The sequence below is a fragment of the Octodon degus genome, unplaced genomic scaffold (assembly GCF_000260255.1).
Source record: "Octodon degus isolate 3935 unplaced genomic scaffold, OctDeg1.0 scaffold00071, whole genome shotgun sequence".
Taxonomy (NCBI): Eukaryota; Metazoa; Chordata; class Mammalia; order Rodentia; family Octodontidae; genus Octodon; species Octodon degus.
This window is the reverse complement of record NW_004524647.1, coordinates 8966683-8977419: the sequence shown is the minus strand read 5'-3', so window position 1 is coordinate 8977419 and position 10737 is coordinate 8966683. Positions and strand designations below refer to the sequence as shown.

Below are 10737 nucleotides of genomic sequence, written 5' to 3'. Positions count from 1 at the left end.
ATTATTAATAATAAACTAAAATTCATTTAATTTTAGTTTATCTAGTAAAAAAAGCCTTTTTTAAAAAAAGCATATTTTGGAGATTATATCTACTGAGTAAGAAGAATTATACCTACATCCTATGGTTTTTTCATGTACCTGAAACTTTCTTACTTTTGAGCTTAATATATAACTTTTGAAGACTTAACATTTTCAAAATCCAATCTACTATAAAAAATTGTTTATCAACCTGATGTTTATGTTATGCTTATCAATTTTCTTAATATGCTGTATAAAAAAGCCAACAGTTCTTCACAGACCATTTTCTTTCTACCCAAACTTTTTATTATTACATTTATTGTCTTTTATACTTTTTACATTATTCTTACTGGAACAAAGTGATTTTGAAAGAGAAGTCAATAACCACTGTTATGACTTATTAAACTGGATTTACGAATTTACTTTAATATTAAACTACCAACCTTTAGTAAAATGGTTACATCAAACTCATTTTAAAAAACAAATACTGTTAAATGGTTTTGTCTTTATTAGAAAATGCTAAGAATAAACTGTTCTCAGTAGCAATTACATTTTAAGATCCACCTTTAGATTCTTGTATGATGATGGAACAAAGATAATTTTTTCACTGCCACCACTCTAAATATATCCATCTTAAATGGTGCTGGGCACAGATAAATATGGGATTTCCACAGGAGTGAAGTACGTGCCTCAACCAAACAAATGAGGCTTTAGGAGTTGGGTCTTAAATGTTCCTTCTAATGAGGGAGCAGGTGTACACCAAAGGTTCTAAACTGGTTCTATTTCACAATGCCAATAGAAAATACCCAATTAGCAAGGGCTTTTGTTTTCCAATTAAATATTATTAACTTTTATTAAAAGAAACCAGAAAATACATCAAACACCTTGTGAGATAAAAGCAGTAATTAAAAAAGAAACCAATTTTTTAAAAAATCAGATCAAGTTAACCAACAAAAGCAAAAGCTGAATTTTTTAAATTAGTAAGAAATAGATAATCTTTTAGCAAATATAATCTAGCAAAAAGGAAAATATAGTGGGAACAAAGGATATAAGCACAAATATAGGGAAAATATTTCTAAATTATACAGTATCTAAAACAATTTACACCAATATACTTAGAAATTATACAAGCATCTTTTACCTATTTTGGTCTAAATGGAAGAAACATTTAAATAAATCAATAATAAAAAAACCAACACTAAAGTTCACAGAACAACAGAATAGAAAAAACCCAATAATTCATTTACTATAGTTAAAAAACTGGTACAACCACACAATAAAAACTGTGTGTTCCAATATACTTATTTGTCAGGATTTCCAGGGCTTGCAGATATGTAAAGAACAAATATAATTAGAAATAAGGCAAGGAAAAATATAAATATATATATTCATATACTCAAAACAAGCTCTAAAAGGAAAACAAAATATTAAGAACAAAAAAGTGGGGAATAAATTGGATACAGGGAAGAAAGATTTTTTGAATGTATATTTTTAATTGTTTAATGATTTTAATCATTTTTGGCAACAGGAAAAATTTATCAACTTGTATATAATGTATGTTTTAAAAATTCCTACATATTAGTAAGGGGAAAAAAAAAATCACCCAAAAGAAAAAAGAAGAAACATATGACCAAATACAAAAGAAAACAGTGAACTGGCTAAAAACAACACTCAATTTGTCTCACTGGCAGAGAAACGCAGCTTATTACCACAATAATGAACTGTTTCACGTTCAATATGCTGGCAAAATTTAAAAAGTTGGGCAATATTTCATGTGGAGAGACGACAGAGGTTATTCACTGTTGCTGAAAAATTAATTAGAACTACCATTTTAGAAATGTCCGTATGTAATAGCTTTCCAATAGATGCAGTAATTCCATTACTACTATGCCAGAGTGAACATAATGTATATATGTACTTGGAGCTATGTACAAGAATATTTATGGCAGCACTAATTATAACAATCTAATGATGGAAATAACAAACATGAATACAAAATGTTTTTTATAATAGATTATATTTCATTTTAAAAATTTATTCTTTTTGATACAGATTCTCACTATGCAGTTCAGACTCATAGTGATCCTCCTGTCTCAGCCTCCCCAGTGCTAGGAATACAGGAATGTGCCACTACACCCAGTTCCAGGACTGGTGCAGCATGTAGTACTGGGGATTAAGCTCAGGACCTTGCACTTGCCAGGTAGATGCTTATGCTGCCGAGCTGGGATTCCCAAAGAAGGAATAATACTAATACATGTGAATTTTTTGTATATTATGTAATGAAATGTGTCATCATTTAGAAGTTCTACGTAACTCAGTGAACTAGTATTTTACAAAAGACCAATAAATGAGTAAAATAGCAGTTAAAATAAGACATTAATTTTAATGTCACTTACATAGTTTCAAATTCTACATTGTAGCTAACATTTAAGAAACTTAGTATAAAAAGTGCTAAATATCAATATTTTATTACCAGTAAAGGTTATTAAAAATCCACCTTTTCCAAACTACTTAGATGAGGCCATATTTTTTTCCCCTGTGCTTCAGCAAAAACAATACACTACAACAGACTGAATAACAAAGTAGAACTTCAGTGACTGAAAGAGACATTAAAGGTACTTATAAAACTGTAAAATGGGCTGGGGATATAGCTCAGTGGCACAATGCCTGCCTGGAAAGTGCAAGGTCCTGAGTTCGATTCCCCGTTCTACACATACACACACACACAAAAAAAAACCCTGTAAAACTATGTCATTCTTGTCACTAATATTTTGGAGTGTATAATTATTTTACATTAAAATGGTGAATTACACTAAGATGTAATGGATTTTTTAAAGGTACAATAAATGTATGTATTACAGTATATTTTAAATTGGTCAGTTCTACCACCTAATGATTTATCAATAGAGATAATCTACATAAAAGATCTTCAGGTCCCAATAATTTTTAAAGATGTAAAGAAGTCAAGAATGAAGTTTCCAAACTGTTGAGCCACAGGCACATGCTTCAACATGAATGATTCAGAAATACAATGTTAAAGAAAAACAGCTCATAGCATATACAGTTTGTTTAACAAAAACAGTTCATAGGGGCTGGTGAGATGGCTCAGTGGTCTAAAGCACCTACTTAGAACAAACTTAGCAAAAACAAAGGGACCACAGTTCAATCCCCCAGCACCACATGCCAGCCGGCCCCGCCCCCCATTTATTTGTGTACACACACAAATAAATAAATAAATTTAAAAAAAAAAAACAAAAAAACAATTCATAGCATATATAGTTTGATTCTATTTGTCAAAACAAGTGAAAATAAACAACGCACTGATGAAGGAAATGTACATCCGTGATAAAACTAAAAGAAGGTAAGAGAATAACCCAATAATAACATAACAGAACTATACTTTTTTTTTTTTTGCTACTGGGGAAGGACCTTGTGCTTGCCAGGCAGGCACTTTTGCTGCTGGGCTATATCCCAGGACCCCTCTCCCTTTTTTAAAAAAGAGTACATATTACTTTATTTCACAAAAAATTTAAAAGATATAGGAAGACATATTCTCTTAGAAGAAATTCAAAAGAATGTCTCTTCTCAAATTACTCTGTATTAACATATCAATCTATAAATTCAATGTAATTACAAAATTTCAACAAAATTTTCTATACAACTTGGTACAAAAGATGGTACTAAATTTCATTTGGGAGAAAAATACAAAAGAACTCGAAACATTTTTCAAAGGAAAGTACCAAAATATATTTTAGGTAAAATATTTACAGAATACAATGTTAGGAAACAGGGAGTTGAAAATCCTATCTTTTGAGAGAGTGAATTTAAGAACATAATCATCTGAGGGCAATCTAGCACATTATCCAGCATTTTCCTAAGGAAATGATTCTATAGAAATTGTCATGAGTAACTGATACATGTTTATGATAAAAAAAAATCACTGTAAGCATTGTTACAAGGAAATTTTGAAAATAAACACCCACCTATAGAGAAAAAATACACCCAATAGTTAACAAATATTAGGCAAGAGTTTAGACACTCGATTTTAATTCATTTGTTCCAACTGGACCAGAGGAGATATGATGAATCTCTTTTGTGACAGAATTAGTTATATTTAGGCATATGCACTAAATACACATTTTAAGCGCTTTATCTTCCATAATAATTTCAATAACTGGGCAATTTAGTCACTTTTTTCTGGCCTGAGCTATTGATGCACTGATGTACAGTTATCCATTCTACAAGGCAGTTTTCCAAAAGAAGTGTATTTTTACGAAGGAACATTGCTTTGTTATAATCCTTCTAGGTAGAATTACCACCAGCATCGGATTAGTGAATATCAACTATTATCATTGCTTTCCCTTTTAATGCTTTCTCAAGGGAATATGGTGGGTCCCAAGATCATTCATATTACTACACAGCAAGACAATGTACCTGCACAACACTTAAGTTGAGCAAACATTTTCATTAATGTTATTTCAATTTTACCTTTCAAGGATAAAAAATAAAAGAATGTTTTATTTAAATTTCTGAATTTCGAACTGACAAGCTAATATTAACAGAAACGATAAATTTCAATCTCGTATTTTGAGGTTCATTAGCCAGTTTTTACCAGAATGTGCTGGTTGGTGCTGTCTTTAGACAAACTGCTGGGTTGCACGGACCAACTTACTTTAATGATCCTCATATATTACTCAGTTTGCTGCCAAGTCACATTCCTTACGGGTAGACTTATTTTACTTTTCAAAAGGTCCCACGGCGACATGTTCTGTGCCGAAAAAAATGTAGTAGGCTTAAGAACTTAGGAACTAGTTTTCTAGCCAGTTCAGGTCCAGCAAAGGAGGGAGTGTGTGTGTGTGTGTGTGTGTGTGTGCGCGCGCGCACCCCTGAGGCGCATGGGGCTGCACTCCGACAGGAGACGCAAACGAAAAGTTTAAACCGTCCTGGAGTTTCTGCCTCAAAATGAGGAAAGATGAATTTGGGAGCTCTGAACAGATTTGCATTACGGTTAAGACTTCTCTATACGGCAAAACCGAGAACGCGGGATCCGCTAAGGAGCAACCTAACAAAAAGCGCTGGGAGCCACGCCTCCCCTGCCAGCACCGTCAGGGAGCGCGGCGAACAGGTGGGCAGAACGCACGACCACGCACCCGGACGCGGGCTTCGGCCGGCACCAGCGCACGCCGAGCCGCTGCGCGCCGCGCTCAGGCAGCCTCGGGACGGCTCGCTGCTCGCGGAGCCCGCGCCAGGCACGCCCCAGCACCCGACGGGATTTACCTGTCGCTAAGGACTTGAGACCGCCGCGCAGGGTGCTTCCCTCGCTTTTCCTGACTGGCCGCTCCTCAGCCCCGGACCTGGCGGCAACGAAGTGCACAGAGAGGGAGGCCCGTCTCGGGTCCTCTCCGCGGCAGCCCCTCCCGGGCGAATGCAGCGCTCCCAGCCTAGCACCTGGCCCGTCGTCCCGTCTCACCTCAGAGTCACCGGCGACAAACAGCCTGAGAAGCGCGGCAGCCAGATGGAACGTGTCGACTTTCTCGCCGCCTAGCGCTAGCAACCGGAAGTAAAACCTCGCGGCCAAAGGGAAAAAAGTCTGTGAGGGGGAAGGGCAAAAAAGAGAGAAAGTGAAAACTGAACTGCAGGGTTCCCCCCCCCCCGACACCGACCAATCACGGGAGGGAACCCATCGCGCAGCTGCGAGCCGCCATTGACGTCCACGCGGCGCTGAAGTTTTCTCTCAGCGCAGGCGCAAGGTCACGAGCCCCCCCCACGACTTCTCGCGGGATTGGCGCCCAGCCGGAAGTAGAAAGTGCTTACAGGAAGAGGCGGGGTGACTGTGGTGTTCGTCACAATGCTGTGGTAGAATTGGTTCGCCTTTCGCTTTCCCTGCTGCGAGTGCCTTCTTCAAGGTGTCAGGACACCTGCGTTGTGTCTGGCCCAAAAGCAATGTTTCTGAAATTTCTCTCTCGTTTTAACTTAACTAAATTCTAGCTCCAGTAGTGTCTGCTAAAAATGACTTACTGTGAAGAACTCAAAGGTGACCATAAATAACATTTCAGGCATGTTCTTACCTGGGATAAACATCTGTGAGAGACTGAGGACAGCCATTACAGGGACCAAGCCTTACCTTGGGAATGTTAAAGAGATTTTAGAAACTGAAATGGGGTTTTCTCCTGTTTCCAGGTGAAATATAAGACAAATGATAACCACGGTTCTGAGCAAGTTTAACAAGAACAATGCCTATAATGGAATTTATCCTAGAGGTGAGTAACGAACACCATCGCAATAAAGTAGAAGTTCAGATAATATATGCTGTTAAACTGGAAATGGGTAGATGGGTTTTGGGACTGGAGGCCAGTGCAGAGGGGCAGAGCTACCAAGTCTCAATGGACATTGGAAGGCAAAACCCAAAGACAAAACGAACCAAAGCCTGTGGTACCTACCTGGGGTCTCCGACAACAACAACATCGCGTGCGCGCATACACACACACACACACACACACACACACACGCAAATACATTCTTAAGGAAGAGTTTTCCAAGCAGAAGGCCCACCATGTGTAAATGCCCAGTGAAAAAGCGAAACTAAGTCTGGTTAAGACAAGAATTTTGCCATAATAGAGAATGAAATAGACCTAAATGACAGGTGTATGGAACCGGTTTGTAAAGTTTCTTACGGCATATATTCATGAAACCACCAGCTGCTATCCCCAGATCATATTGAAATTTGTCATTGCTGTAGTACTGAGATGGAATCTTTAAAAGAGGTCAGGAGAACTCTGGTCTCATAAATGGGTTAATGGCATTATTGCAGGGGTAAATTACTTATCAGAGTTTTCTGATACAGGGTGTTTCTGATAAAGGGATTCAATTTGGCCTGATGGTCACGTTCTTTGTGGGTGCCTGTCTGCCCCTCTGCCACACTGTAGAACAGCATAAGGCCCTCACCAGATGTAGCCTCTGGATCTTAGATCTTCCTAGGCTCCATAGCCATAAATAAAATAAACTTTATTTTATTGATTTTGATTTTTCCAGTCTGTAGTATTCTGTTATAGCCCCAGAAAATGGACAAAGACCCTTTGGACCTTTCCTACCACCAAACTTACCACTATTACATCCATTGTAATCTCTTCCTTATATTCAAGAACAGGCATGGCACCTAAATATGCACCCTCATATTTTGTGATTTACTTGCTTGTGATTTGAACTCTTAGTTTTCTGTCTGTATTGTAAATCTCATGTTTTGGGGTGTTCCTGTTATTTCATTGTTATTGCTATATATGTAGATGTGGCACAGATTATGTGTTTTGCCTTTGGTGAACATTTAAATTGTTTCCAGGTCTTGGTTATTAGAAATGTTGCTACCCAACTTTCTTATTTGTGTTCTTTCATGCACACGTGCAATTCTTTTCTTGGGTGTATAGTGGAAAGGTACAATGCTAAATATAATTTGGAGTTTTGGCTAAGCTTCCCCTTTTTGCTTGTATTGGGCCTATTTAATTATTTTGGTTAAAAGAATATCAGATATTACACAATACTCTTAAGTGTCCTTATGTAGTTTGAGTTGGCTTGTTCTGAGTTGATTCACATGAGGAGAACATGTCTCATGTAGCTGTTTTCCTCTCAGCGTGAATCTCCAGAACAAATTTTTTTTTTTTCTTTTTTTTGGCAGAACCGGGGATTGAACTCAGGCCCTTTCGCTTGCCAGGGAAGCGCTTATTCCACTGAGCCATCTCCTCGGCCCCCCAGAACAAATCTTTGTGGAGCAGATGTGATGCCAATTTACAGCATCATGAGTTAATCTAACTCATGTTAGATTTCATAACTCTAGATTTTCTGAAAATTGATGAGCCTGAGAATTAATGCTGTTATTATAAACCACCGAGTGTGGGGTGGTTCATTTTGCAGCATTATAATGGCCATAAAGAAGACATATGTTCAAGTTCAGTAGATAAGGAAAAACTTTTTGAAAGTTAACTTTATTATGCTAAACTTCCATGTACAGTATATAAGAATTCTTTTACATACTTACATATTTACAGTACTTTAGCTACTATAGAGTACGTTACAGTTTGAATTTGCATTTTGTGCAACCTTGTTTTTAAATGGATTTTGGCTAGTATAACTTTTGAATTTCTATATAGAATGAACTTACCATTTTTCTCACCTCAAAAATGATGAGATTTTAATTGGAGTTGTAAAAATATATAAATATATATTTCAGTCTGGAGGAAAATTAACATGTCTAGTTTCTCTTCAAATCCACACGATGTGAATCTATGTAGGTCTTTTAAAATTTAAGTAACATTTACAATTTTCAGTATGCAAGTCTTCCATACACACTGTTTAATTCTTTATATTATTTATTCTGTTCTTAATGGTTCTTAGACCATTTAGTTTACAAATATTTGTTCATATATGTTAATTTTTCATATTAATCTTGCATCTTGTAATTTACTAAACTCACATATAGTAGCTGTTTGTGTATTTGCAATTTTAGGTTCTTATAAGACAAATCCTCTTCTAACACGAAGGCCTCTAATAAAAAGTTGAATATAAAGGGTGGAATCAAATAACTTTGTCTTAAATGTTCTACAATCTGAGGTACAGGATCTCAGGATAAATCCTGAGGGCATTTCACTGACCTTCTCAGACCAAAAAGCTACAACTCTTGTTGCACAGGTCCTGCTTTACCTTGGTCTTAACCATCCAGTAGAAAAGTATGAAGACGAAATATAGGAAGTAAAGCCATGTTGTTATGTTGAGCTGTGGGGGACTCAGGTCAACAGTTTCTGACATTGCCAGTTAAACAGAAGACCCAATGCTAGTATGGGCTACTGGACTCTTTTAGAATATTTTGCTGAGCTTACACACCTATAATATTCAACAACGGAACTTAAAAAAATTGGGGTATAACTATGAATGTCCATTTTGTATCTGTGTATTCAAAGTGGTTGGGATAGATATATAGTTGCATTCTCTTAATGAATAGAATGATTTGTTCTAATGGTGTTTGTAAGTAGGATCACAAGTCTGCATCTTGTACATCAATTAACCGCCAAGAAGAATATAAGCAGTGTATTATTTGTTGAAACTGTACTTTCGATTTGATTTGAAGCTGTCTCATTGCTATATGTTTATCAATAAAACTTTGAAAAGAAAATACAAGATACACACATTTAAAAAAAAAAAGAAGTAGTCTATATATCCATCAACAGATGAATGGACAAAGAAAATGTGGCATATTTATACAATGGAGTACTTCTCTGTCATAAAGAAAGATAAATGAAGCATTTGTAGGTTGCACCTTGAGAACATAATGTTAAGTGAAATAAACCAGGCATAAGCATAAAAAAAACAACAACAACAAATAACTTTGTCTTAACCTCAATCTAAGAGGAAAGCATTCACTTTACCATTAAATGTAATATTAGCTTAGGTGCATTAAGATGCTGATTGCATTTTTGTTTTTGTTAAAAATATTGTTTAATTTGTGCTATTATAAAGTTTTTAAATGGAGAAAAATATCAATTGCTGTAAATATGTGAAGTAATAGATGTTAACTTAATTGCAGTAATCATTTTATAATGTGTCAAAATATGTATCCTATTTATGTCAGTTTTATTCAAGAAAAATAAAAATGTAACAAACAGCAATGAAACATGCAGTTTTTAAAAAGTATAAAGTTACCATTGATTTTTGTATACTCCTTTTCAGATGCAGCAATTTTTCTTCTTTTCCTAGTTTTAGAGAGCGTTATTCATAAGTGGGTGTTGAATTTTGTCACTTTTTGCATCCACTAAGATTATAATTATTTTAGTCTATTAATATACTAAATTTTAGTCGATTAATATTGAATTATATCTATTAATTTTTGTTTGTTTTTGTTGTTGTTTTGAGATAGAGACTCACTTTGTATTTCAGCCTGGCCTTGAACTCATAGTGATCCTCCTGTCTCAGCCTCCCAAGCACTGGAATTATAGGTGTGCACCACCATGCCTGGCCATTAATTGGGTTTTTCAACATTACACCAATATTAAGTTCCTGGGATAAACTCAATTTAGTAAAAAATGCATTATCTTTTTCATATAGTCCTCTCAATTATAAGTAAAGCTATAATGTTCTATATTTTTCTCTACAGGAAGATTTATAGATCCAAAATTCCTTTCTTTCTTTGCCCTGCCCTGCCCTGCCCTGCCCTGCCCTTTGCCATGCCCTTTGCCCTGCCCTGCCTTGCCCTTGGGATTGAACCTGGATCTTTCACACTGAGCTATATTCCCAGCCTGTTTTTTATTTTTGAGACATAGTCTCAAAACACTTGCAGTGTTTCTGAGTCAACCTTTTAGAGTGCAGGCATTGCAGGCATGTACCACTATACCCATATCAAATTTTCTTTAATAGGTGTAGACTGTAAAGCATATCTATTTCAGAGGAAGAGAATCCCATAACTACCACTGTCACGCTGTGGTGACTAGACATTCTAGGGAAGCAAAGCCAGGAACTTAACACTATGTGCACAGAAAAATAAAATTTAGACTGCTATAATTTGTTATATTCAGTTTCCAATTGGAAATTTTGAGTCATGCAAAGAAATAGAAAAGTGCAACTGCTTACACTGGGAAAAAAAAAAAAAAAAGCAGGCAACAGAAACTCCCTGCAAGAGTGACCAGATGTCAGGTGTATTCAAACTGGTAGAAGAATTATAGAACTTTTTTTTTTTTT

The 10737-nt window shown here is 36.0% G+C and overlaps 1 protein-coding gene across 3 annotated transcripts in view; it reads right to left on the bottom strand.

Annotated features, from left to right (window-relative positions):
- Nucleotides 1-5596, bottom strand: part of Fam208b (family with sequence similarity 208 member B) — a 90090-nt gene extending 84494 nt beyond the window's left edge. For 2 of the 3 annotated variants that reach the window (XM_023719757.1, XM_012515610.2), the window contains exon 1: nt 5296-5596. The gene's annotated coding sequence lies outside the window, so the exon portion shown is untranslated. The remainder of the gene's footprint in view (nt 1-5295) is intronic. The other variant, XM_023719758.1, reaches the window with a different exon arrangement.
- Nucleotides 5597-10737: the final 5141 nt, after the last annotated feature.